The 27,517-nt window shown below is 42.7% G+C and overlaps 1 long non-coding RNA gene across 2 annotated transcripts in view; it reads left to right on the top strand.

Moving 5' to 3' along the window:
• Positions 1-27,517, top strand: part of LOC116654281 (uncharacterized) — a 162,036-nt gene that overhangs the window by 68,519 nt on the left and 66,000 nt on the right. The window contains exon 4 of one of the 2 annotated variants that reach the window (XR_014935827.1): positions 805-934. The exons of the other annotated variant lie outside the window; for it this stretch is intronic. This is a non-coding gene — a long non-coding RNA (uncharacterized LOC116654281). Of the gene's footprint in view, positions 1-804; positions 935-27,517 lie in introns of those variants that run through there. 2 annotated transcript variants of the gene reach the window in all.

The raw sequence follows: 27,517 nt of genomic DNA, 5'->3' as shown, positions 1-27,517 counted from the left end.
TGGTTTGGTTTTGGCAGAGGATTTTTTCTCTTTTCTTTTTCCCTCCCTTTTTTTTTTGTTTTGTTTTGTTTTGAGGTGGCTTTGGGAGAAATGAAGAGGGAATTGCAGATGAAGGGCTTCAGGATTTGACTTGTCCCTTGTTCTCTCTGAGCAAGACCAGAGGCTTACAGAGACTAAGGGTAGTGAACAGATCTGAAGTGTAGTCATATCCTGTCTTAGTTGGGTAAACACATTCTGATTCAGCGAGAGCTTTGTCTGAACAAGGACAGAAAAGTTGGGCCCTGAACAAGGAAATAATTTATATAAGTCTTAACGAATATTTAATATGGAGCATTAATTAAAAAAAGAGGAGTATGTATTTATGTATTTTGATGTCCTGCCTTGGAGTGACAGATCACTGGGTGTCTTCTTGGCCTGAGGAGGACCACCACCTGGCTGACTGCTCATGTGTGTCGGTCCAATGAGAGCATCCTATGGTAGCAGTACCCCTTTAAAGAAACAGCTATAGATGAAAAGGAGATGCATTTAAAGTGAATTATTGCTTTGATTAATACTTGGATTGTCTATTTATCAACATTGCTGTACTATGGGAAAAGAAAGGCACTAAGTAAACAATGCAGTAAGCAGAGGTTTCCAAGTGTTTGTTACATAAACACAACTATTAAGATAATATAACTATATGTAAATGCAAAAATCTTTAACGTTTCGTGCACTGCAGTGACATTTATTTGAGGGTAGGTGGTTTTGCTGAGGTGCTGCTCTAAGTCCTTCCATCCTCTTGCGCCGTTCCCATCTCCCATACAGGGCCAACAGGGCAGCTGTGCAGTGCAGGGGCTGCACATGCAGTGTGTTCCAGCCATAAAAACATCTCATTCTATGCACTGACACAGAAACAGAGGTGAAGTTCCTGGGTGCCGTCATAATGCCAGCAATGAATATGTTGTAAACTGACTTTTCTTGTAGCAGTGAAAGCATTTGAGAATAAACCACATTTGCTTTCAAGGAGAGTTTTTAAAGTTTTAATATTATGGTTGTCTAGTTTGATCTATTATCTGGTCATTGAATTGTATCATTGCAAGAAACATGAGAACAGCAGCATGACCATGAGGTATATTACATTACAGAATGAGGTTACATAGCACCAAAGCACCACCATATTTCAGTAACAAATGCAGCTTCTGGGGAGTTTTGTTATCATTGCATAAGCTTCACTGCTCCCCAGAAGATGACACTGATTCAGACAGAAAACACTAATTCAGTTCTTGCCAGCAGAGCCAATTGTCTCTTTGATTACATTAGACTGACAACTGGTTTTCAATGTCATTGTCAGCCGCAACTTCTCGTATGTGGTGCACTGGAGCATGAACTGGCCTCCCTTTATTTCATTATTTCTGCCTATTTCTGTATTTGTAAATAAGACAAATGTGAATCTCCCGTCCAGCAGATCAAAAAATGTCAGGTGTGTTGATTAAAAAACTCAGGCTTCAGCAGAGGCATCTGGCATCTTCTTTTAAGGCAGATCCTGAACGTGGGTGTCACCCCAGAGAACTTGACACTATCTTTTGTTTTGTCAGTCAGCTGGGAGTAGAAATGACATGGGGCTTTCTTAGCGCAATGTCTGTTACACCGAGTTATTTGCTGATTTTCTCTGTTTTTTTGTTTGAAATAAGCTGCCCGCTGCAGGCACCTGGTGGGATGGCATTGCAGGGCATGGGGTGCTGGTGCTGTTGCAGGGAGGCAGGTATGGGGCAGGTCTTGTTTTACAGTTTTCTTCCCTGTGTGGGTTATAAATATAGGTGTTTTTGTAAATTACGCCTGGATTTTTCCACCAAATATTGTTCCTCAAGGAGTTGTGGGCAATAAAATCAGGAGAGATGTCAGCAGTGGAGGTTGTTCTGTCAAGTAATGTGGTGTCAAATTGGATTTTGGCATAAGTTTTATGGTACATGGATTAGAAATACCTCAGAAGACTTAGAAAAGAAGAGGTGGTGGTCAAGGAAGGAGCTCCAGAAGCTCACAGCAGCTTTCTGAAATGTAGCCCCATGAAAAGGGTTTCTGCCAACTCTGCGTGATTCTTCCATGTCTGCACAACAAGAGATTTATGTTCTTCATAAGCATGTATCCTTCTGATCCTCTTCTACTGCTCCCATTGCCCAAAAGCCAAACAAAGCTCACCTCCTCCAGGTCCCAGAGTGAAAAAATGCAAACACGCTGCATTTAAAAGTAGATTTAGCAACTCCAAAGTGGGCGATTTGGTTCCACCCATCAAACCTGAGTTCTCTGATCTAAAGTCAGATGGGTGCTACTCCTAGCGAGATGTGTGCCAAATCTAATTAAGCTTTGCATAATGTGCATCTTGGGTGATTTGATTTATTAGCTTTGTTTGAAGAAAGTAATAATAATAAAAAAGAAGAGAAAATGGCTTTGGTAATAAGCTGTTTGAATTCCCTGTGCAAGTAGGCACAGTCCCTCCTGGATCTCCTTGCAGTGTTGTTGTGTTACCCATCAGCAGCCTGACAAAGGCTGGGGTCCTGCCTCCTTTACTCTCCTGGCTTTTGCCTTGCTGTGTATGTATTTAGACAGTCCTCTCTGCATCCAACAGCTTCCATTCTTGCAGCCACTGTACAGAGCAGGAAAAGATCGTGTATGTCTGTGTGTACCAGTGGAACTTGTGCAGAGAGGAATTAGAGATGGCCGCAACATGGTGCAGCACAGATACCTGCATCAGCATGAAATGCAGGGATCTGCAGCTGGCAAAGTAGTACCACACTACGCTAGTGCAGAAAGGCTGCTTTGGATCCCTAACCTAGCTCTTAGGTATCTCTTCATTAGGTTGAGGTGCATTGTGCAGGCATGTCCTGTGGCTTAGATTCTCAACACCTCCAGTCCTATTGATTGTGATGTGCCAAGTTACAGTGGTTGGCCGTGGCACACTCTCATATCCTGTAGCATTCTCGAAGCTGGCTTTCATTTGCTGTCCTAACACTGGCCTGTCTTTCTTGTCTTTGATGTCTTGTGCTCTGTGGGTTGCAGAGGAGGATTTCCTCCAGGGCTCCTGATAGGGCTGGCAAAGAGAAGCTCAAGGAGACCTTCCGGTCCCTTTGCTTCCTTCATCCCCCAAAGCATCAACTTGTGCATCTATTGCAGCATGACCTGCCATGAGTCCACGTTTGTACACACCAACACTGCAGTGCTGAGGTTATTATGTGGCATGGAAAGATTGACTGGAAAGGAGCAAGCACTGCAAATATAAGATGCTATTTGACTAGCTGCAATAACTGTCCTGGAATCAGATGGAAAAGCATTTGCGCTGGGGTCAGATCAACAGGGATATTTCAGCATAGAACTTTCAGTAATCTAGATGTGAACAAGGGGCTAGGAGGTCTGGGGAGTGGGAATTAGGTGTAAGGCCAGCTAATAAGCTAGGATACTAATATGTTTTGCCAGTAATTTTTTGACAGAAGCGGATGCAGGATGGATCCAAGCGATGTTCCATTGTGAAAAGTTCCCATTTCTGTGAGGTTAGACCCAAATTGGAAATATGACAAATGGAAATGATACCCGCTCTGTCACTGCAATGGCTCTGGCTTATGGGATTGGTCACAGCAGGCTCTAGGGGAGTGAGAAAGTTTTTGGAGGTTGTGATGAGCAGAAGGATGTCCCATTACCTGCATTTGCAGGTACAAGTTCTGCTCTGTCCTTAGAAAGCACAGCAACAAGGTGAAATCTCCTGTCCTGGGCTCCTCAGTTTAACCTGAAGACAGGGGCTGGGACTTCCAGAGGCATCTGAGAGTGTGAGTGCTTCACTCCCATTGAATGTTAATGGGTTTAGAATGCTCACCTCCTTCAGGCTTCTCCAAAAACCTCAACTTTGGTTCATCTGCTTAGGGGCTGGACTTACACAGTTTTAACACAAGGGGCAAAAGCTCTTTCATGCAGTTCAGGTGCTCTCTCCCAAAACACTGTGAGTGTGCACAGGGGCCAATGGATGGGCTGAGGAAAGAGGAGTTTATTTTTAAACTGATTTTACTGAATTACAGACACAGTGCAGCACGCTGCCTCTGCTGACTCTGCAGGCTTTCTGTGCTGGGCTCTGTCTGACAGTGACTCAGAGGCAGCAAGAGAGCGATTACGGGCTCCTGGCTCTAACACTGAGTCTGCTGGGAGGAGGAGAATTCATTAATTTATTTGGGACACTGGATGGTTTCCTCACTGTCTGCAACAACTGGGTGTAAGCAACCCCAGCTCCAGCTGCTGGCAGACAGGTTTAGCAGAAGCCAGCACTCCCTCCCAGCACCATCAGCAGTCAGCATCTGTGGAGCCAGCGCAGCAGCCCAGGAGAGCTTAGGGTTGATGGTGGTTGTGTCTGCAGGGAGATGGCTCTCAGAGCCTGCTGGGGGAGTTGTAGTGTCATTAGGTAGGGCAGGGGCTGGTTTGGGAGCAGGGAGGCAACCAGGTGCTGATGTTGTGCCTGGACTTTCCCAGCCTCATAGCAGGTTGATTCCATTGAAGTCAATGTGTATGTGCCTGACACTTATGTTTTAAGCGATGAGTCAAATGCTTTCTGCAAATTGTAGGCCTGCATTTCTTCTGCTAGTGCAAATCAGGAGCAGCTCTATTGAAGAACATGCTGTGGGATTATTGCAGAGTGGTGCTTACTGATATTGTCCCAATTAATAAGGTTTCCCTGAGCGCCAAGCGCAACCAATTACAATAATTATTTAAAAGAATCAATTTCTGGTAATTGCATCTCAAAAAGCTGAGCCTCCACCCTGCCCATGGTTTAATCTTTGCATGCTGTGAGGGGGCTGCACGGCTGTGAATGCAGTGCCACAGGGGAAGGGCTGCCCTGCAGTTCTGTGTCTGCAACTGCAGAAGCAGCGTTACATTTCCTGCTCTGTGAGCTGCAATTACCATTAATTGAAATCTACCTATGCGTTATTTAATGTTGAACGTAACAGGTCACTATCCTGACTTGGGATTTTGCATGCTGCCATAAAATAAATATTGAGTAGTAACAACAGTAGTAACAAATTACTCTTCTGTTTGATTTCTAAGTGTTTGCTATAATAAAAACAACCTGTAAAATCTACATTCCTCTGAGGTAAAAGGACAGAATACGAAACATGCATTCCAAATGTGGTGTGTTGAAGTTAGCAAATGATGCTTTCCTTGAGCGTTAGGAGACGTTATTTCCAAAGATAGCTGGAGTTCATTTTGCCATCAGTCGTCATCTCTATGGGATGTGGTTAAAGTTGCTTTCAGTAGTTTAATGCTTCCAACAAAAGCTTCTGCAAAGCCTATGAGAAATAGACAAGTTCTTCAGGTGTTTCATTCACCATCCTTTCAAACACGGCCAGTGTCTCTTACCATACAGACTTCCCAAAGCACTCTGCAGCCCCAGCTCAGAGCAGCAGTTTGGGTCACATTGATGTTTGGGGTGTGATTGTAACACAGCAGCATTGTGTGACTGCAGGAAAACCAGCCACCAGAAACTGCAGATCCAGAGATATTTATTGGCTCCAAAATCCGTTTCTTAAATTGGATTTCAAGGGCTGAATGGAAAAATTCTTCAGGGCTGTGTCCTTTCAATGCTTGGCTACCAAGTAGGAATTTTTAAAAGCCTCCAAGTAACTTCTGAGTATAATTCCCTCCCCCTTGCTTTTAGATGGGTTCGGTCGTGAGAATTTTGGAGAAATGCGCTTCAAACAACTTTTGCTGATCAATTTAACTTTTTCATATCTTAAGGAGTAAGATATTAGATGTTAACAAGCTGGCATGACGCTAATTACTCCCATTAAGTGGAAGATTTCAGCATCCAAACAAAGAAGTGGATTCTGTTAGCCCATCACTGAGTGGGATTTACTTGTGGAATGAGCTTCTAATGAAGCTGGGTACAAGATCTGACTATTATTTGTGAGTCACCTTGAATGGAGCTTGGGAGAGACGTTTTGGCTAAGGCAGGAGGCTGCAGCCCTGAGTCCATCCACAACTACATCCTTGAAGTTTCACCTGCTTATACCACATACTGATTTTTGGGTTTGAAATGTGAAAACAAGGAGGCAGCCCAGCACCTTATCATTATTTGTCTCAGGCAGAAAAGATATAATTGCACTATTTGCTTGGAGGAACTATTTTGAAGTGATAATGGTTTTCTTGAAGAGACACTGTGAAGATATGCATCAAATATTTATTTCCTTAAGAAACAATCCATCCTCAGCCATGAGATGAGCACCACCTTCATTTATTAATACTGAAAGTGTCTCGGTAATGTAATTGACTAATGAGTTGTATGACCCTGCAAAGGAAATATGGCAGCTACTCCCCAACTACTCTGTAATTACAGTCTGGGATGAGGGATTTGTACTCATGCAAAGGGAATTTTATTGTGTGTCATCAAGGTGGAGCTAAAGCTGGGATGATTTCTGTCAGCTGTAAGGTGACATTTTGTCTCTTTTAAGCTATGAACTGGCAATTAACATATCTAACCGTAGATACCAAACCTGTAAATGGATTTAGATTCTGGTTTGTGACTGTGGGTTTCCAACAATTTTCCAGTGATTTTTCAGGAATGTGAAGCCTTTTGTTACAGATTAGTTTACATCATTCACACATTAATCATGGCACTTGTTCTTATCTCAGAAAACCAGCGTATTTCACAAGTGTGAAGGACCATTGTGTCCCTTCACCCTGCACTGCCAGTGGCCATGCCTCCTCCGTCCTCTAACAGCTTGTTACTTTATTCTGCTTTAGCTGAAATCTGATTTTGTGACACAGTCTGTCCTCAGAGGGTGCCAGTCTTACAAGTGAGTTATCCGTGTATCTAACAATTAATCTCAAGTCCCACTGCCTAAAGTGAAGTTTTCACTACAAGCATACCTCAATAATTTGTGCATTATAGGCTTCAGATAGATGTCATGCTATCCACGGCTGTTGAGGAGTTCTGAGCTCACGCATCCTTGGCACTGGGGGTTGGAGGAAGCATCATATTTCACTTTTCTGTTCCATGGCAAGAGAGCTGCTTTCATTTCCAAAGATCTGTATCAGGGAAATTGTCTTCTGAGGAGCGCTGCTCATTACTGCAGCCACTTGGAAGATGTGCCCCATTTAAGGCAAAGCCACAGCTCAGCAAAAGCTAAAGAAAACACAACAAGTATTTCTTAAATTGAATTTATAATGATATTCAAATCGTTGTTGTTGTTTTTTGTTAATCCATTGCATAGTCTGGGACCATCAGCTGCCTTGGAGCAATCGCTGCTTTCATTACTGCTGGACAACTTTATGTTCAGGGAAACAAGAAGGTCTGGTAAATTCAGAACATTTCTGAAACGTTTTTATCAGCTGAAAAGGTGTGCTGAGGTTGAAAGAGCCATTTGGTTTGAACCAAAGTAAAACAGTTTATTTTTGAACATTTAATATCTGCGTATATGAAACTGTGGGAAATGTGAGCAAGAGCAGCTGCTCAGAAACAGGAATCAGTTATTTCAGCAGAAGCTGAAATGAGAAGTTGTAGTTTTCAGGGGAGCATTTCTGTTTGCTTTGGTCTCTGAAGGGAAGGCTTGGCTGAAACTGGCACAGAGACACGGAGGGGTGGAGGATTGCTGAGATGGCAGTTTTGGGCTGAGTGCTACAGAGGATCTCAGTTGCTATTGCAGAGCCGTGGAAAGCACAGGAGAACTTTCATGTATGTTCATGCAAACCCTTTATCGCTTTATTTTTGCGTGTCCCCTCAGATGGAATACTTTCACTCCTTTACCAAACCGACATCATTTACACATCAAAACAATAATTCATTTTCTGCTTCAGACCTTCGTTAAAAAGATAAGTAGCACTTAATTGGTATCTAGTGCCTGAGTAGCTACTCTGTACTAGAGAGGAGTTAAGTGGGGTTTCTCAGACAAGGGCCTTGGGCAAGCCCTCTGTCTGGGATGAATTTCTCCCCAATTAAACTCATTTGTTTTCACATTCACATAATGGCACCTGAGATACGGAACGTCTCAACCACTTCCTTCAGCTTTTCTGAGGGTGGGGAATTGTTTAAATCCGAGCTGCAAACTCATTACTGCTGAATATATCGTGCAAATAAATGTCCAATGTGCTGGAGGATTATCTGATTAAAGAGGTTAAATTATCCTCTTATTACTTTAATAGTTTATCTTTTCTGAGGTTCAGGTAGAATGATGTTTTATTGAAGATGTGCCAAGAGGTGGAGCTCTGCCCTGGATTACATTTGGGATAGAAGCTGAGTTTGAAGCTGAATCAGAGGTGCCAAATCTTACGACCTGTTCATGCCAGAGTAGGATTTTAGGTGGTGGGAACTGGGGAGGGTTTGCCATCTCAGACAGCTGTCAGGAATATTCCCTTTCCTTACAGTTCTGTTGCATCTGAGCTGCGGATGGTCTGACCCCAAGAATGAAGCCCATGTAGCACTGAGCAAAATCCAGAGGGGTTTTGCTGAGGTGCTGTAACAGAACTACGAAGCAATCTCACTGCATTGCCCAGAAACAAGCAAAAAGCATTTCTGCTATCTTATGTGGAATTTTAGCTGTCATCTTTTCTGTATTTTGGATTCCTGTAGTTAAAAATGAAAGGAAAAACAGAGCTATCTACATCACACCAGTTATGAGTGCTCTGTTTCATCAGTGGACACTTAGGGCCACATTTTTGTAGTTCCTGGTGTTGCAGGCAGATGCCCACAGGTGTCACGGTCCCATTGGAAGCACAGTAGTTCTGGAAATCCCAGGGTGGAAATCAAACATCTTTTCAAGTGCTTTATTCTGCACTTCTTTTAAAGCCAGCTGCCTCCTGGCCAAGCTGAGCAGGGCCGCAGTCTGCACTGAAGGTGGAGGATAGCAATTCCCAGCCTCCCTCTGTTACCCTGTGAGATCCACCTGCAGCCGTTGCCTGCTCCTGTGGATGGGTGCAGATGGAGGCAAGTCTGGAGCATGCCAAGGGGAGAGGAGACCCCTCCCCTGCTTCTCACTTCTTGTAGGGCATCGGGGTGCCAGGACAGCACCCAGGTCCTTCTCATGTTGGCTTGGTTTTCTGTCATAGCCAAAACAAAAAGACTCATCCTGAGTCATGTTTGCGTTGTCTTTTTGAGGCTTCTGTCTGGAAAAGATAGAAGGATTTATATTATTGATCTCATAAATAAATACGTTCCTGGGACTCAGGATCTTTTTTCCCTCTTCTGTTGAAAGCCTGCACATCAGGAATCTTTATACGAAGCCTCTGTGCCATTGGGACACAGCTGTCCAGATGGAACCAGAGGAACAACTAGATGTACTTCAATACTGTCAAGAATTTCGTCTTTCTTCCAGCTTGGCATTCCTCTGCATGTTAATAACCACAAGAATCAGAGATGGAAAGATCTAATGTTGCAAGAGCAGAAACATGGGTAGCTGTGGAAAATTGTCTCTGTCTGGCATTGGTGAGAAGCAAAGAGGGCACAGCACAGCAGAGACTGAGCATGCAGCTTTGGCTACCAGAGCTGATAACCAGTGGTATTTTCAGTGTACCTTTGAAACACTCTGGTTGTGCAGAGAACAAGGTGTCTTCAAAACCAAACCATGCTGCTGGATTCGTGTGATCTAAATCTGTGTTCCAGCAAACTGAATTGGGAGCGGTGTCTTTTCTGCAGCGTTGCATCTCCACTGGCTGCAACTTAATGTCTTATAACAAACTGCACCTTAAAAACATATATGAAAAAGAGCAACCATGCAGGCAAGAAGCAGCATCTGCATTTGCTTTGCTGGATCTTTTTGTCAGGCATTGTGATCAGGCTGACAGTTAGCCCTGAGGAAAGTTATAAATTCTGCGCTGAATTGCGGTACAATCTTTCACCATGGCATTTCTGCCCTCTGGCCACGCTCTGGTTATCCATAATTGTGGCAGATAATGGTTTTTTATGGCTGGAAACATTCTTTGCAGGCACAGGGACAATAACCAGGGCTGAAAATGTAATTAAAGTGAATGGATGAACTTTCTTAAAGAAACAGTGTAGATTATTACTGGAGCTTAACACCCAAAAGGCCTGGGGCAAAATGGCAGCATCTGAAAAAACTTGTATAAATTTTAAATGTAGGCCAAGCTTGATGGTGGATATTAGATTACAGAAGGAAAACGGAGACATTTGATGTAACAGATAACTAAAGGCTTAGATCATCTCCAGAAATATAAACTAATGTAACACATCTTTCTCTGTCAGTTGGAATGCGTTGTTTGCGTTCAGCACTTGGTTCTCTCACATCTATGGAGCTTTGCTGCAGATTTTGTCTTGTGCAACTGTGGGAGAATCTTCCCTAAAGAAAAAAGTGTAGGATAAAGATGTGGTATCGCTTCTAGTCGTAATTCCTATCTCATATGATAGAGTGCACCAGGTTTGTTTTGCATAGCACCATTAAGGATCGGGAAGTCTATTTTTTATTGAATGGTTCCAAAAAGCCACAAATGAATAGGCAATAGCACACCTCTGTTTATTACAACACTTCTGCAACTCTAAAAGCCAAATAAATCTTAGCAGCACATTATCTGTTTCTCTTTTAGCCTCCTCTTGGGGCTATGTCAGTTACCTGCAGGTAATTCCTTTACCTATTGTGGATGGAGACATTTCCTCATGAGGTTGAAAGCTTCCCAGCTTCTTCAAAACATCATTGTCCTATATGTGCTGATGGACAAAAAGAGATATGTGTTAACTCATATTAACAGGGCGTTAGTATTTCTGACAGTACTAATTTAACCACTCATGAGCTGATTCTTAATGCACAACCCAAGTACATTCGAGAGACTGCTCCTATCTGTACCTGCTCTGCCCGCAGCAGGGATGTGCTGCTTCGCCTCTCTTCATGCACAGAAAGTACCTGCAAAAGTTAGGAGCACTTTGGTTTTTGTGTCCTGTTCTGGTCACAGTGCACAACTTTATTCCCATGGAAGTGTTCCCCCAGACACAGCAGGGCTGAGGAGCGCAAGCAGAGCATGGCAACTCGTGGCACAGGTGGAGCAGCTGACTTCCTCACAGCTGCAAATGAAGGCAGCTTGCTGTGTGGGATAAAATGAGAACTGGCAGAGCTGCTTTGTGTGTTTTAAGTAAGCTTCACAGTTAAGGATACGTTATGTTAATCTAGAACCACAAGCAGTCCAGGCATCTGGGCCCTGCATGCTTTATACTTGGTGAGTGAGCTTCCTCTTAGAGTGATGGGTTCATGGGACGTAGCTGGATTTTGGAGCCACATGCATGGATTAGGCTTTTCTCAGTAGGTTATTTTCTGCTTGTCTGAGTTCACTCTGAAAGTCCCACCTTGTGAAAAGCATCATGGATCAAAGGGGATGCTGGGGATGGTCTCATCAGAGCAAGTGAAAAGTGTAGTGTGGTGGAAGTGGCATAGGAAGGAGACCTTGTTTGTTTGAAGCTCCACTATTTCCGAGCTACCAACAGGAGAGACCTGCATCACAAGGTGCATTTTCTAAAGAACAAAATGTGACTTCTACATGACAAATGAGAAATGGATGTTGTGTAGCACAGGCAAATCTTGGTGGGCCTCTTCCCTCTTACAGCACCACCCCTCTTAGCAAATAGCACCCAGAAGCCGTGTGAGATTACAGCTTTGGGTTGATATTAGTGCGTGTGCGCTGAGGTTCGTGTCTAAGCCCTTTAGCAGAGAGAGGGGATGGGAGTGGAAGCAGAGTTTGGCCCTGAGCCTTCCCTGGGCACAGCACTGTTGGTGCTGCCCAGGCAGCTTCCTTCTGCTCCCAGTGTGTGCTTTAGGCTGCAAGGAGCCTTGTTGCTTGTCCAGCATGTTACTTTTCCTACTCTCCAGGTGAAGGATAATATTGGTGGTGTTCCTCTTGCTCTCTTCCAGTGATAAAATAAAGAGGGGACATCAGTCAGAGAGATTTGCACAAACTGAGGTCTAAAATTTGTAGAAGAAAAACAGCTGAGCCCAAAGAAAATAGTAGGAAAGCTCACTTTCATTTTCATCTAATGGCTTTCCTGTTATTGGTGCACTGATCCACCCACACAAAATACAGGATCAGGAATTTGGGCTTGGTTGAAGATTCTCAGGGATTTAGCTACTTCTTGTACCTCACATTACCTTCCTCTTTAAAAGAATGTGAGAAAAGGGGAAATTCTGCTTATGGTACTGCCAAAAAAAATTTGTCTCCTTTTTCTGTATGAATGTACCCAATTTATATACGACTGACTCATGTTATGGCATAAATCACTGACGTGATCCCACCTGACAAGACCATGTGATGCACCGTATGAAACTTAAAATAAATCTTTGAGATCAGATGTCCTCCATCAATGGCAATTTCGGAGCAATATAGCTTGAGTAACGTGTCATACGGAAGACATTCTGGTGTCTGCCGAGAGTAGATAGATATCTCTGTGTGTGATAGTTGTTGCTCAGGGTGGGGATCAGGAAAGTCATGACAAATGTTGTACCTTTTCAGTAAGGACTTTCAATATGTGTGGTGTTTTTTGTTTCCTTTTTTCATACTAACTGCACACCAATGCAACAGGCACACCAGAACAAGCAAAGCGCTGAGCAGGACGTTTCTCTCAATTAACCACCCTGTTTATCTACACGGATAGCGTGTTGCTGCATGTTTCTGATTAACACAAACATACAGTGCTTAGTATGAATTTCTGTGCTGAAGGTACCGCATGAATCCTTTTAGCTTGTGAGAAAAAAAGAAAAGGGCTTCAAAATTAAGAAGATGAGAAAATTATATAATACTCATCTAACCATAAAGAGGTTAGAGAATATGTGTGCTTATGCGTTTGTCTTGCAGAGTATGCAGAAAGAAGATGGGTATGGTCAGCTGTATGTGATAGTGTAGTGGGTTTCGTGGCAAGAGTGGAACTTTTGACTTCAAAGTTCTTTCTGAGTGCAAAATTTTCTCTTTAAAAATGGTGGCTTTGAGCGTTAATGAATCCTCTTCTGCAAGAAACAGTTAAAGACAAAAATCTTGCCAGTTTTCCTTTTGTTTGTGCTCTGTTAAGTCATTTGCAGACAATGAATTAACCCCTGTATTGCATACATATGTCTTAAAAATTACTCAACAAATACTATCTCAGAAGTTCATCTCTACAAAAGTCTGGATTCAGACCGCGTGTTCTGTAGCTGTGCTGCTGGGGAATGCATGCAGCTGATGTTTCCCGCTGCAGTGGGAGCAGCACAGTCTTTGCCTCTGTCACACCAGTGCCTACAGCACAAACACTGAGGGGTGAAAAACCCCAGCATGGCAAGGAAGAGCCCACACCAGAATGGTGAAACCACTGAAATGAAGCATTGCCTGCCATTCCTGTCTGCTTTTCCACCTTTCCCAAAGCTGCTGTTTCACTAGAAGAATCTGATGGGTGAGGGAAGGGAGCAAAGAGTGACTTGGTTGAAGGAGTTCGGGGCAGCACTGGTGGCTAATCTGCTGTAGGAATGCTGTGTAGGTTGGTGGAGGGGACCTGCTACCTGCAGCCTTGCTGTGACTCGGTGCTATATGTGGGGCTGGGGCACCATTGCTGTGGAGGCTGCTGCTCTGCTTTTTCAGCCCGAGGAAATGCACTGCATAGCTGCTGAAATTGAGAGTGACAGACAAAAGGGGGGAAAGGGGATAACAGTGAAATTAATGGAAAGGAAAAGAATCCCAACCGGTATGGTGTAAGCACCTCTGAGAACCAAGTTATCGATAGGTTATGGGCCGTGCTGCTGGAGAGGCAGCGATCCATGATATGGTAGAGATACATGATTATCAACATTGGCATTAACCACAAGCGAAATATAAACCCTTCATTTAGCTTAGGGGTAAAGAAAGAAACAAAACTGTTTCTTGATGTCATGTCACAAGCGATCACGTCCGAGTCTGATGTGCTACAAAAGAAATTTTGCATGTGATAGAGCCCACAGTTCCTCCATGTCCTTCATGCCTTTTAGGCACAGAGAGGGCCAGACAGCTGAATTTAGTATATTGCCATGATGATGCTAGACATGCAGGGAGAGAGGGGAAAGTTCTTTTGCTCTGGGCAGCTAGAAAGAAAACTCAACTTTGTACAGCTTGGGCTCACATTTGTGCTGTGGTTGGCAGCTGGATGATTGTTCAGACGAGCATTATTTGCACAAAAAGCCCAGGAGTTTGGTTCAGGGCTCTTGGCAGGCTGTGGGTGAAACCACACTTTTCAAGAAAAAGAAATAGCACGTATAGGAATTCAGAAAACAAGATGTGTAAGCCTGTATATTTGTAGATGAAATAGGACTGGAAGTTGGACTTGCTACTCTAAAGTAGCATTGAGAGTACCTTCCGCCTATACCTTCTGCACTGTCTGTTTCTGAAACAACCACCAAACCAGGTTTTGCTCATTCATTCTTCAGGTGTAGTGTTTATGGCTTCACTTCCCTCTCTGTGGTTTAGAGGACAGTAACAACTTACTGCCTCTGAGAGATGCTGCAAAATGGACCTTGGGAAATGCAGGGGTTTGTGTTTTGAGGGTGCTGAATAGGTCATAAAAACTTGGTGCGCGTTTATCTGACCATGTTTCTGTCTCCTCTGGCATTTCCTATAGAGAGTGAAAGCTCACAACCAGAAGAGTTAAATGTTGCAAGTAATGCATGCTTCAGCTTTGCTTGCCTTAATTTCACCATTGCAAGTTTCTTTGATCTTTTATTTCAGTTTAGTATTAGTAATAGAAACTTGTGCCTTATGACAACGTTGAAGCACAGCCAAGTCTTCAGGTAATTTGTTCAGAGTAGGAAAGCGATGAGCAAGTGTGTACAAATAACCAATAGGATCTGATCCAAAGCACACTGACTTCATGGAGAAGTTTCTATTTGTTTCAATTGATTTGGGGTTGGAGAAATATCAACTTCAACAGAGCCTTTCCAGAAACGTGCAGTCTGTGGCTACTTCAGCTGTAGCAAGTGCTGAATTTATGGATAAAGTATATCTGATTTCATCCCAGAGATGAGTGGATAATTTTAATTGCAGCAGTCATAAATGAATGGTCATGAGAAAAGTTATTTTGAACCAGGCTTGCTTCAATCAGCCATCCATTAGAAGAATGTTTGCATTTATCTTTTCAGCTAGCTATGCAATCCTCACAGTAATTTCTGAGAGGGAAAAAAAAAAACTCTTTAATATTTGTTTTTAATGATATTTAATAGCCCGTATTTCGATTGACTTAATTGTTGCGTTTGATAGATGAAGGAGTGAGTCAAGCAGTGTCTGTGGTGCAAAACCACTTCTTCCCGATACAAATTCAAGACATTCCCAAGGAAGAGAGAACTGTGCATGTCAGTAATTCAGCTCATCGTTGTTTTGATTTGTCGATTTTGGGGGAGAGTTATAGGGCAAAAGAGAGGAGAAAATAAGTGAAAGGAAGATGTCAGAAGCATTCCTACAAGTTTTGTATATCATTAGAAAAATTAACTGTCGCTTTCCTACATTTGGAGTCAGGCATCCAGATGCCGGCACTCAGTGCTGGGAGAGCCAAAGTAACAAGGCTGATGCATGCTGACATCCAGCAGATCTCATTCCCTCACTTCCACAAAATGAAAGGAAAAAGCTGCAGAAGTCCACAGGGGATTATCACCAAGCACGATGCCTGGAAGTAAGGCAAGAAATATCCTGCATGGGATACTGTAATTTTTGGTATTTATGTTGTATTTATATCTCCGGTAATACAAAAATATTTGTCACCTGTGTGCAGGCTTTATGAGCACCGGGCACTCGCAAAACTGCTGAATTAAACAGTTGTGTAATTTCAGTGCTGTATTTCTCGGCTGAGAGGAGCACTGCTGTGTGCCCGCTGTGTCGGAGGACATCCTCTGAGCAGCTGCTGCAGGGCTGAAACAGTGTGTGAGGGAGGAGGAGCTCTGACAGGTAATATTCCGTGATAGCACTGCTGCTTCAGATCACACCAAGAGCATTTACAGTGTGTGGGGAGCTGGAAACGGTGCTTTCAGGTTACCTTTTGTCACTGATAGGAAGTCAATATATAACAGAAATGAAAGTCTCAGTTCCACTCCAGTGCTGCGTTTATCAAAAAGGAGGCTGAGATCTTGTGAGAAAAAGATGTTTGACTATGAAAAAAAGGCAGAAAGGAAAATTTGGCAGTATCTTACTCACCTCTTCTGAACAGCGTGGGCCAGAAAGGGAAAGATGTGCTACAATATTAATAAAAATAAGAATTAAAATTAAAAAAGGCCTCCGAAACAAAAGCAGAACATTTGGATGCAGTTCAATCTTCCTGGAGCTATAGCAGTAAATGCTACGGAACTGAGGAGAATTCAAAGATTTGAAAACATCTATGCTATCCTTTATATAATGGATATTGGACATCCTTTGTCTGTTGAGTATTGGGAGATTTCCTGGTTCAGTCCTCTCACATGTCCAGGTACAAAGCGGAGTTGAAGTCTGGGTGCTAGACAAGGTGGGCTGATGATTCATTCACTCCTGCGTAGCAATTCCTGCTTGTCTGTGATAAAGAAGCATCTGAAACCAAACATAACCTTCAGACTGGTGTCTCTTTGTGCTCCACAGTCCATTCAAGTACTTCTAGCATTGTTAAAATCTCAACTTTTACTCTATATAGTGTATAAGTACACTTTAGTACAAAGTACACTTTATATACTATAGTGTATAAGTGCACTATAAGTACAATTAAACAGAATTCAGTAAAGACTGATAATGTCATATAAAAGTATCTATAACCAAAACCAAAATAGTAGTGTTCCCTTTTGTAACTGAACATTGCTCCTCAAGTATTTAAGAAAACCAGCAATGGCACTGCCGTACCTTCCAAATGGTGTGTGAAATTCAACTATTGGTCCGTGCAAATTGCATACAATTGTGATTTGACTAATTAGCCAAACTGTGCAATTTCCCATTTTTAATAGAAGGAATCCACAAAGCAAACATGAAAAACAGCACAAGCAGAAAGAAGGCAAAAAGCAGCAGCTAAAAGAAAAGTCTTTAAGTTCTGTGTGATTTTAAAAGTCCTTAATTGCATCCTATTAAGGGAAGAGCCTCGAGATTGAAATACTTCATTATTATAATTGTAACAGCAAGAAGCGAAAGCAGTAAATGAGAACCCTGTGTCTCAATCCCATTCCTTCTAAGATTTGCTTTTTTACACATTTGGCAGCATGAGATGCTGGAGGATTTACATCCATGTGATTTGGTCGCTTTGCTACTCTGACTTTCTGTGTGCTACAGAAGGGAAGGTTTTGTTGACTTGGATTGCACTGAGATATCTGCAGTATTTTGGTGAAACCTTCGCATATTTGTATCTGTAGGTGGAATAGAAATGATTTCTGAACTCAAGAAGAAGGACAAGGGAGAAAATGGGTAGTTCTGAAAAGGTTCTTTTTTTCCTTGCATTTCCTTCTCATTTGCTTTACTTTGTGGTGCTTTTCCTATTGAATCAAAACGAAAAAGCCCAGAAGATAAAACAGGAAAAAGAAAAAACAAAAAGAAAAACCAGTAGGAACAGTATGTTGCAATGAATGAACAACCTTGTTTAACCCAAATGAAAGGCTTTGCCGCATGAATCTTAATTAAAAGTTTTTAATTTGGCTTAATTTCAAGATGAAACATCATTTGGAAAAGCCAAAACATTTCAAAACTCAAAGCAAAATATTTCTCTTGATAGAAACTGTTGTATTTTTCCCTTGACAACAAGTAGCAGGTTTTTTTTTTCAAGGAATAAATTGTCTGCCAGGAAATGTAGGGCTCGTCTAAAAGCAAATCTCAAATTCCACCATGACGGTCTTGGTGGGAATAGAACGAGTAAAATCAGATTAATGGTGAAAAACTATCGAAGATACTTTGTTAGAGGTGCTTTGTGTCAAGTGGGGATTAAATCTGCAGTACATTTGATTGAAAGCAGTGCACCAATAAAACAGTTGTAGGAATCTATCAAATAGTTTGTTGAAAAGTACCAGTTAAATTATGTAGTAACTGAATTGCAGATAGTCTGACCCAGATGTTCAGGTAATACAGAGAAGTTGAAATTCCTCACACAGATCACTGTGAGAAGCACAGCGCTGCCTCTGGCTGTACAGGGCAGTGGAGCTGCTCTTCCCAGAGAGCCCTGGAGATGGATTTTGACAGCACGTGCCCATGGTGGCCCTGAGCAATGCCCCCAGCCCCTCGGAGCCCAGCACATAGAAAAGACCCGACACTTCTTACAGTATTTTTCAAGCAGGTTCCTGTTGTTCTCACCTAAAATTGCAGGTAGAAAAGCAGAGCAGCTTCCCATGGCAGCTGTGGTGCTGCCCTTGCCATTTCCACAGGCAATGCCCACGAGGGCCAAGACCTCTGGACAGACAGGCGTGCCATGTTCTTTGCTTTACAGGCCTGTGTGCCCTGTCATACTCAGCTTACACAAAACTCGTGTCCTGCAAAGTGCTGGTGCCCTCCGCTGTCACTGATTTCTCTGATAAGCAGAGGAGTCCAGTCATTGTAAAATTGTCATTGAATATCAAAGGCCCCACGGCATTGCACAGTCAATTAGGAATTGTGTCTACAAGCCTGGCAGGTAAAAAAGATGTCTGGATTAAATCTTAATTCTCTCTAACCAGACTCAGCGGGGGCTGGAGTTTCCTGGTGGAGACAAATGAAGAGGATTACACTGAAGCAGTGCTGCGAGCTCAAAGTGTTCCCTCCCCCAGCAAAATTAAAAGTCTCTAGAAAGGTTTCTAGGCACTGTACAGAAAACTGTCAGTATTTCCAAGCAAATAAGCCTTCACCTGTAGTACCCAAATACTGCACAGCTGCTGTCTGAGAACTGGAAAGACTTAGCAAGGATTCTGGTAAAGCAAAGAGCTGCTTTTCTTGTTAGACTGGAAGAGACCTAAAAGTGCAGCGAGGAAAAATTAAAAGGAGGTTACTTCTGCTTATGATTACCTAAAGTGTTCTTTTTCTCAGGGAATTCAACATCTCGTTAACAACGTCTCCCTAATGATGGCGATGGCCAACTCTTCCCCCTGGGCAGGTGGTGGGCACAGGCAGGGAGCGGGCAGCTCCGGTATTTGGGAGCTGCTGCCTTTCACTCCCTGCCAGTTTAATGGAAAACAGTGGTTATACTTATTGTCTAAGGTGTGGCTTCGAGGATTTCTGCTTTCAGACTCGTTATAGAAATCCACTGAACCGTGCTGTCTTGTCTTTCACTTATGGTTTTTATTATGCTTGCATACGAGGTCTTGTCATAAAGTGTAGTTGCCAGGAGGCAAGTTGTATATGAAAAATGCTCTGGTTATTTTATTTGGATAGCAGAGTGTGTGTAGGATTCTAGAATTTAATAGGCTACTTAACCATATTTAAGTAAGTTTTGAGTGTTTAAGTGATCTGGGGAGGGAGCTGTGCTGCTGAATGCACAGCAGAGCTTGTGCAGCAGGGTCCTGTGCTGTGACTGGAACCATGGCAGAGTGCTGAGATGCAAAACCTGGCTGGCTGCTTGGGATCTAAGGTCCAGAAAGCATGAAGAGGTTTGGTGGATCATCGTCCAGCTCATTTGATTTCATGCAAGGTGTAATTCAGGCACAAATTTTGCCTGTGCAAAACCTGTGTGTAAAACCTGTGTGTAGGGACTATCCCAAACGCCCAGCTCCTTCCTTGCCTGGGCACATCTCCGAGATAAAGTCTTCCTGTTATTTACCCTATCTGCTAAAAGCGGGTTCATTCGCAGAAAGGAAACAGTGAATTGATCTGATGTCCATCTCCTGCCCTAGAGGAAGGCTGTGAGGCTGTGGAATAGTTGGCATGCCCTCCTCTCCTCTGTTGGAAATCTGCTGCTAATCGAGGTGTATCCAACACTAGGTATTATTATCTCAGTGCTGCTCCTGATCCTGCCTCTAGTCTTTATTTTCTTTCTCAACTGTGTCACCCAGTTACATGTAAACCTCTTGGTGATTTACTCACAGAACTGGGGCAGTGGGTGCTTTCAGACTAAGAGCTGGATGGATAGTCAAAGTTTATTATAGGCAGGCATTAATTCTTACCTGTGTTCTGAGTATGTAAACACCAGCGTGTAACAGTCTGATTCAAGCTCCTGGCCCAGCTCTATCTTTGTTAGAACTTCTGATTATAAAGACCTTTGTGATATCCACGCAGCTCAGAGCTATTGGAAGCCATGGCTCCACTACCAAGAAAACCCATTCCTTTAAGAGCCAGTTTTTTGGAAATATAGTTGAGGGAATAGGGAAGAGAATAATACAGTTCTCTCTGAATGAAGTGAGGAACTCTGTAGTACATAAAGAAACTGGCAGGGTTCCATGAAAATTAACATGAGAGATAAAAGGAATCTAACCATTGCTATGCTGGGAGAGTACAGTGAAACCCTGATGTTAGGCTTTTGGCAGGTCTAGGCATAAGACAAATGCTTATTGATGCATAGTACAGGCAGGCCTGGCATCATCTCCACCGGAGCTGCCCTGCCAACTGCCTCAGCCATAAATGGGATCCCACAGATATGTACAGTCAAGGATGAACAATGAAAAAGATGAAATATGTTAGCGGGGTTATGGAAGAAGAGTAAGATTGGGAAGCCTTACTTTTAATCTCGTTTTTGTACTGACCCTCCTGTGTTAGGTCTACAGTGTTGTGGAGATGAGTAAGAGAGATATCTTGGCTGTGTGGGAAATGAGGGATGCTACATATTGGCCATGCTTTCGGCAGATAGCCAGATAACTTCTGCTCAAACTATGCTCCCTGCTTAGTAGAGCTGATCTCAGACTATCTGTCAGCAAATTAGGAGATCCAGCCCACAGCAGGCAGCAAATGAGAACACATAAAGGTAGTGACTCTGCACAACAGCTTTGGGGGACACGGCCTTTGGGCTCCTGGGGCTGTGCAGTATGTGGGGTGCATGGCTTATTCTTGAGGACATATCTGGATTTGCTCCTGTAGTGCACGCACTGACGTAGATAGACTGATGTGTGACAATGGGCAAGTGTGCAATAATTATTCTGTAATACCTCCAGGAACACTTCAGACATGAAAAATGTCACCTCAGATTTATTGTAAAATAAGGTGACAAATCACTTGAGCAAATGTTGGGTACCTGTCATAAGGCATCCTCTCATAGGAGCAAAAGTCTTCTAATAATCATTAGCAGCTTATTTGCATGAATTTTTCCTGCATTTGATGTGAAATCTTGTTTGGCTAGATGCAAGGAAGGCTAAGTATGTGCTGAAAGCCAGTAATTTGATTATCTACACTCTCTCTGTCTAGTTATATGATCCTTGCAAAGTTCTTTAGTAAAACCCATTTAGAAAGAGTTGCTAAACCTTGGTGGAATGCCAACCATGCTAATACGGTCTGGCCAGTGAAGAAGGGTAGATGCTTATTGAAAAGAAAACTTTAATCTTGTTAGGACTGGATACAAGGGGAAACGGTAATAAGTGGGTTGAGCTGAAACTGCCGTTCAGACAATGAAGGTGGCACCTCCATTGTGGTGTGGACACACCTGTCCTTTTTCATACTGGAAAATTCTTCTTTCATGTAGGCTAATCCTAAGGTATAGGATTCCAAAAGAGCTTCTCGCAGGTCATAATTATCCTCCATGCCAGCAGTTCTGAATGGACTTCTTGGTCACTTCATTTGTGACTACCACTTGTTCTTCCAGGGGGAGGGATTTCTTCAAGGTAAGTTTGGTGTAGCAGTTTCTGTGTATTGGAAACTCGCATCTAGAACATTGGTAGATACTGTAGAAACTCACAGAGAGTGATAACTAAATTAGGATGTGCTCCTGGCATTTTGTCTCTATGTATTAGAGTATAATTGATGAGACCACGTAGTTAGAAGATGTTTGAAGAAGCAGTGCAGTTATATGGCATAGCACATTGGAAAGGGTTCCCTGTAGGAAACTCTCAATCCCAGAAGTAAAAACTCTGTGGGGGGACGTGTATCTCCAGAACTGGACCACATTCCTTTTAGGGCTGTGTTTACAGACACACTCAAAAGCTACACAAAAATAGCCGGAAAGAGATTTGCTGAAAACTAGAGTTGGTTCAGGAAGAGCTTTAGTTAGGGTGATGAATCTGGGCCAAGTAGTAGCATGACAATGCTGAGAAATTGCTATTCTTCCTTGAGATTTATTTGAGGACTGAGTCAGGGCAAATACCGCAGCTTGAAGTGGTACACGCAGGAGGGAGGTCCTTGCAGGAAAAGCAAGCACTGCACCTGCATGAATCCCACTAGAAGAGCACGCTGAGTTTGCACAGTTATGCTTTCTGTTATTTCCCTAAGGCAGCCCTGAGAGATGTTTACCCCTGCTGTTTGCAGTATCACTGTGTGAACTGACTGGGGAGCTGGACGGACTCGTTTCCCAGTGGTAAAGCTCAGTGTGACGTGGGATCGCACTCCAGTTGTGGGCTGGAGGTGTCTTACTCCCCATTATCGCTGCAGCTTCTGTCAGTCTTAACATTCATGTCCTTTATTCTGTCTTAGATAAGGCCATGATTAATTCAGTGTCCTGACTGTGCTTTCTGGGGCCATGCGTACTGCCACATTCTCCCCACTGCAGGTCCTAGTGACCACATGAGATGCTATGGCTCTGTATTTGCTCTTCCAAGAATGAGTATCTAAAATCTATGGTTAGGTCCTGTTTCAATATAGGCTGTGATATTAGACATGAGTAAAACTACAGTAGCAAAGATGAGCTTTTTCTGTGCAGTGAGGAAATGTTCATAGTTGTCTATAAATACCTGGAAGTAGAAGATTTGATAGGAACCTAATTGTTGAGGAATTAATCTCCTCCAGTGCATTTTCTGGCATAGTTTTACAGTTATGTGCATTGACATCTGTTATTGCTAATTACTCCTTCAAACTTCATCCATGATCTCTTGCGCTTCCTGTAAGAAACGCTGAAAGCTTTTAACAGACAAATTAATTATGTATAGTTTTTGATGCAAATTAGCCCAATTAGTTGTAGCATTGATACCTCCTTCGTGTAAAAAAGTAGTAGAGAAAGAAATATCATATACATATTTATAAGTACCTTTTTGACAGATGATGGTAGGTCATGATGAGGAATTCATTTAGGTTTATAGAATGGCTTTGAAAATGACAAACAGAAGTAAAGTTTTTGTGAAATACTGTTTAATTAATCACAAAATCACTGAATATTTAAAGATTGTGCTGTTGGGGAGAACTGCTACTCTCGGTACCTCACATTTTTTTTAAGAACTTCCAAATTTGGGGATCCCCAGGCTGAATGTATTGCTGTAAACTGAACGATTCATAGCCTGAACAGCTCAGGAATCCTCTACCTGCAAGCTCAGCTGCTCTTTCCTATTATCTAATGAACAGTAAATTATCACCTATGATCTGATCTTCAGGAGCAGAAAAACTCATGCATGGAGGGTGGACATACATTGTTCGGAGGTTAGAATGGATGGCAGTGCAGGCACTTCGTAGGGACAAGCTCCTCTGTATGGCAGCCTTTGTACTGTACTGAATCCTTCAAATCCTATCTCAGACCTTATCTTTCCTCTCTAAGGAGTTCTCTCTCCTAATAAAACAATTAAAATGTCCTCTGAGGCTCAAGGTTCCCATGCTCAATCATTTCCCTGAAACTTTGCATTTCAACATCCTTCAGTGCAGCACATCTGCATGCACTATCTCAGCAATCTTCTTCAAACAACATACCTGACTTGTGGTGTCACGTATAGGAGAATCAGTGTAAAGTGACTGTTATTCTTCAGCCTTAATGGCACACAAGACAAAATAGAAGTGAGTTGTGGTGTGCTACCCTGTAAGGAGTGTTATGGAACAAGTGTTCTTTTTTTCAGAATTTCATCCAAAATGGATGTTTTTCATTCTACAGTCGACTTAAATTGTTGGCTAACTAAAGCTATGACTGTATAAGTAGAGGAGAGGTTTGGTGAATCCCTCAAAACATTTATGTTTATAATCTTAATGTTCTTAAAGAGACGCTGTTCGTGTAGTTCTCGAAGTGCAGTTTGGTTTGGATGGTGCTTTTCAGTGAACAAATTAATTGTAGCGTTGAGTTAACAGACAAATCCAAAATGCATCACTTGTGCTTTTCTATGAAGGAATTTAATGGAGATGTTTCAGACTCCACTTCTTTGCAATGGGATGAAAGCTGCTTGCAGGACTGTGTAGTCAGTCTGTGGAATTTTATCAAACCTGATACCCAGCTGTGATTCTTAAGCTCAAAGCCTGATTTCAAACAATAAGCACAGCTGCTTTGAGCTGTCATTAACCAAAATACACTGATGGACACCAAGAGAAACAGGATGAAATGCCAAAAAACCCACAGGTTTTGTGGATCACTTGCATTACAGCCCTGCTCCTGGCTGTCCAGCATCTGTCCCACACCATTTCACACTGATGGTCTCATGTGTGAGCTACCTTGGCTCCATTTTCAGACAGTCTGTGGCACTTCATTCACCACACGGCCTGGCTTCTCAGCAAATTTACTTTGTGTCCATGGACTATTCAGCTTTATCTTCTGCTAGGAAGGATATTTGTTGTGCAATCGATAGAAGTTGGAATGGGATTGCTCCATTACAGCCTTCCCCTCTGAACACACGGAACTTACTGACTGGCGCCTATTCCTTTTTTTTTTTAATTTGGTCTTGTTTTGATTGTTTTCTTTGTTGTTGTTTTGTTGTTGTTGTTGTTGTTGCATGAGAGGAAATGGGAATGGCAGATTTTCTGTGGTTGTCATTTGAGAGCTAGCAATTGTCAAGGAGAAGGGTGCGGTGATAGATCCTGCTGGTATGCGTTGGGTGCTTAATTCCTCTTCTGACTACCATACCCAGGTATTTCATTAATTCCTACTAGTGCTGATTGTGGAGAGTTACAAAACTGGGACTGCGACTTTTGGGCAATGTTAATTCCAGGAAATAGCTGCATTTTTTCCAGTCGGCAGCTTCCAAAATGACAGCACTGACCGAGTGCTGCTGTATGAGAGAGGTCAGCTTCGGAATATTTCATTTCAGAGATGAGGTTGGGCAGTGACTGATGACTTGTCTGCTATTGAGCCGTTTGAAGACTGCCACATCTTTTGTTTGAATATGTCAGAAGACAAAAATGCTATTCCTTATGAAGTGAGGGCATTGCGAATTTTCCACTCTTTAGAAATAACAACAACTCATCATGATGAATATCAGTATTTGCTTTTTCACAGCCCTGAGTCTTTATGAAATGTTGTAAATTTCAGTTTTGTAGCCACCAAAACTTGGTCGTATTAAACTGAAGTCTGCTGTCAAGTGTGAAAGGAAGTACTAATTTTAAAGAGAGTTTATGAAGAGAGTGATATGAATTTAGGATATTGTTCTGCACTTTATTAGGTCATCCAGCCTATTAAAATAAAGTAAACGTAACTGCGTTAACCACGTGTGTGATGGGGTTCTGCAGGTGATAAGCACCAGTCCTGCATGCTGGGTCTGTGTGAAGTATCTTTGTTCACAGTGTGTTGGGTTTTTGGCTTTTTATGAATTGGACAGATAGTGGCTTTAAGGCTCACAGTGCCTACATGCTCTCATGGGCCTGTTCAGGGATTTAAACATTTCTACGAGAGACAGATGAGCAGATCAGTAGTTCTTCTGCAAAATGTGCTGTTGTGCTTGGAAATAAATCCTGCTCTTAATGTAGGGACAAATGCAAAACCAAGCAGGTCTGTTATTAGTATTTCCTATTTAAAATAGACTTCAGTTTCTGATATTAAAATTGCAAATGCTATAAAAATATGGTGAATTATGTGTTCTAAAGAAACCTCTTGAGGTTTCCTGTAACTAATTATTTACAGTATGAAGATCTGGCATAACAGGTATAGGCATCCTGGCGATTATGTATGAACATAATCATGGCCTGTCAGATGTTTTTAATTAAGCTTTCTCTAGTCTGAGTGCTCGAGTGGTGATGAACATTAACATCCTTCAGTGAAGCAGTGCAGTGCACAACCTATGTGCAGGCTGTGGTCATGTGCAATGTTCAGTTTTAGGCTTCAGAGTACACATTTAGCTTGAACCTGGCTAAGGGGAGGTGCTTGTGCCTTGGTGATTTCTTCTCCCTATTGTTTTGTCTGCAGCTAAAGAGATCTTTGAGTGTCCTTCTTCGGTGTAAACTAAGCTAGACTCTAAGGAGCTTTTCTGCAGCTCACAACTCATGATCTCATGGAGGGATCTAAAAGGCAGCCTGGATACTTTCCCAAAGTACACTACAATATCAGGTTCTGCAAGGTCAACTATACTGCTGACTTCTATTCCTTGTTCTCAGGACAGCTGCACAAGTATGACTAACACATTACCTGATGTCCATGTAATGGGACAGTAATACTGGAAAGCAGGGAATTTGGCCTGATGAGTATTCCAGGTTGAGGAAAGTGATTTTTCTCCTCTAGGATATCTGGAGTTCTGTGTCCCATGTAGAGCTCCCCAGGGCAAGGAAGATGTAAACCTCAGAGCTGTGTGACCTGCTGGCCTCAGGGTGGTTGGGCTCACAGCATCCAGGGAACCCCTCAGCCTACTGCGGCTGTGCAGCCCCAAGCAGAGAAGAATAAAGGCAGGGAAGAGGACAGAATTGGTGTCTTCAGGTTCTTGATGGATGGTCAGAGAGAAAGCAGAGCCTAACCGCTTCCCAGAAGGGCAGAGAAAGTAAGGGAGGAAATGGGGACACTGCAGTTGATCACAGCATTTCAGTGCAGGGAGAAACACTAAGCAGAAGTGCTCACTGTAGCTAACAAGGTAAGCCAAGGGACTGGTTTCCCCCACTAGAATTTCCCATTACTGCCAGAGGCTCCACTGTTCACAACTGTAGCAGTGTTATATATACAGGGGGACCTACTCTGCACTGAGGGCGCCCAGCTGATTTGCAATATGGAGCTTTTAACTTCTTTGAATCTTCCTATGGGATCTAAATAGATCCGGATTCACTTAGCTTTACAAATCAGCATACAGAGCTGGAGCTGTACAAGCTCTCCTGCACCTAGTCCAGTGTGTTCTCTTTGTTTTCATTTTCCCTCTTTTTTGGGGGGGTGGGGAGGAGAAGGGGTGTTGGAGGAGGTGGTTGCAGTCCTGCTTTTTAAAGAGGGAAACTGCTGGCCATCGGCATGTAAAACAGGTTGTTGCTTGCATGAATATCTATGCGTGGTCATTTAGGAGTGCTCAGGCATTCCCCAGTGCTGTGTACAGAACTGTGTGAATTGCATACAATTTAGGGAAACAAGTGTGATCATAAAGAATTGCTATGCAAAGTGTAGTGGCTCAGCTTTTGTCAAACAGTAAGCTATGTAAATAAAGCTAATGCTGGTGAAGATGATGAAATTAAGATTAGCAAGTAATGAGTAAAATGATTTACTTGACTACAAAGAGAAAGTGTATGAGAATCTTATCTGGAAAACAAATGTGAATCCTCAGATTCCATTGAAGATACTGAGGCTGGTGGCAGCTCCAGATCGGGTCCATTAAATATCCACACGAGCCCTGAAAGGGCCGCTTTAGCAGGGTGAGCTGAGCAGGCTGCTTGTAGCACGGTTACAATAAGAATTCTCCTA

This window comes from Coturnix japonica, chromosome 19 (genome assembly GCF_054131305.1).
Source record: "Coturnix japonica strain WE chromosome 19, WE-NBRP24, whole genome shotgun sequence".
Lineage (NCBI taxonomy): Eukaryota > Metazoa > Chordata > Aves > Galliformes > Phasianidae > Coturnix > Coturnix japonica.
Note: the sequence above shows the minus strand (reverse complement) of the source record. Positions and strands in the feature narration are given on the sequence as shown.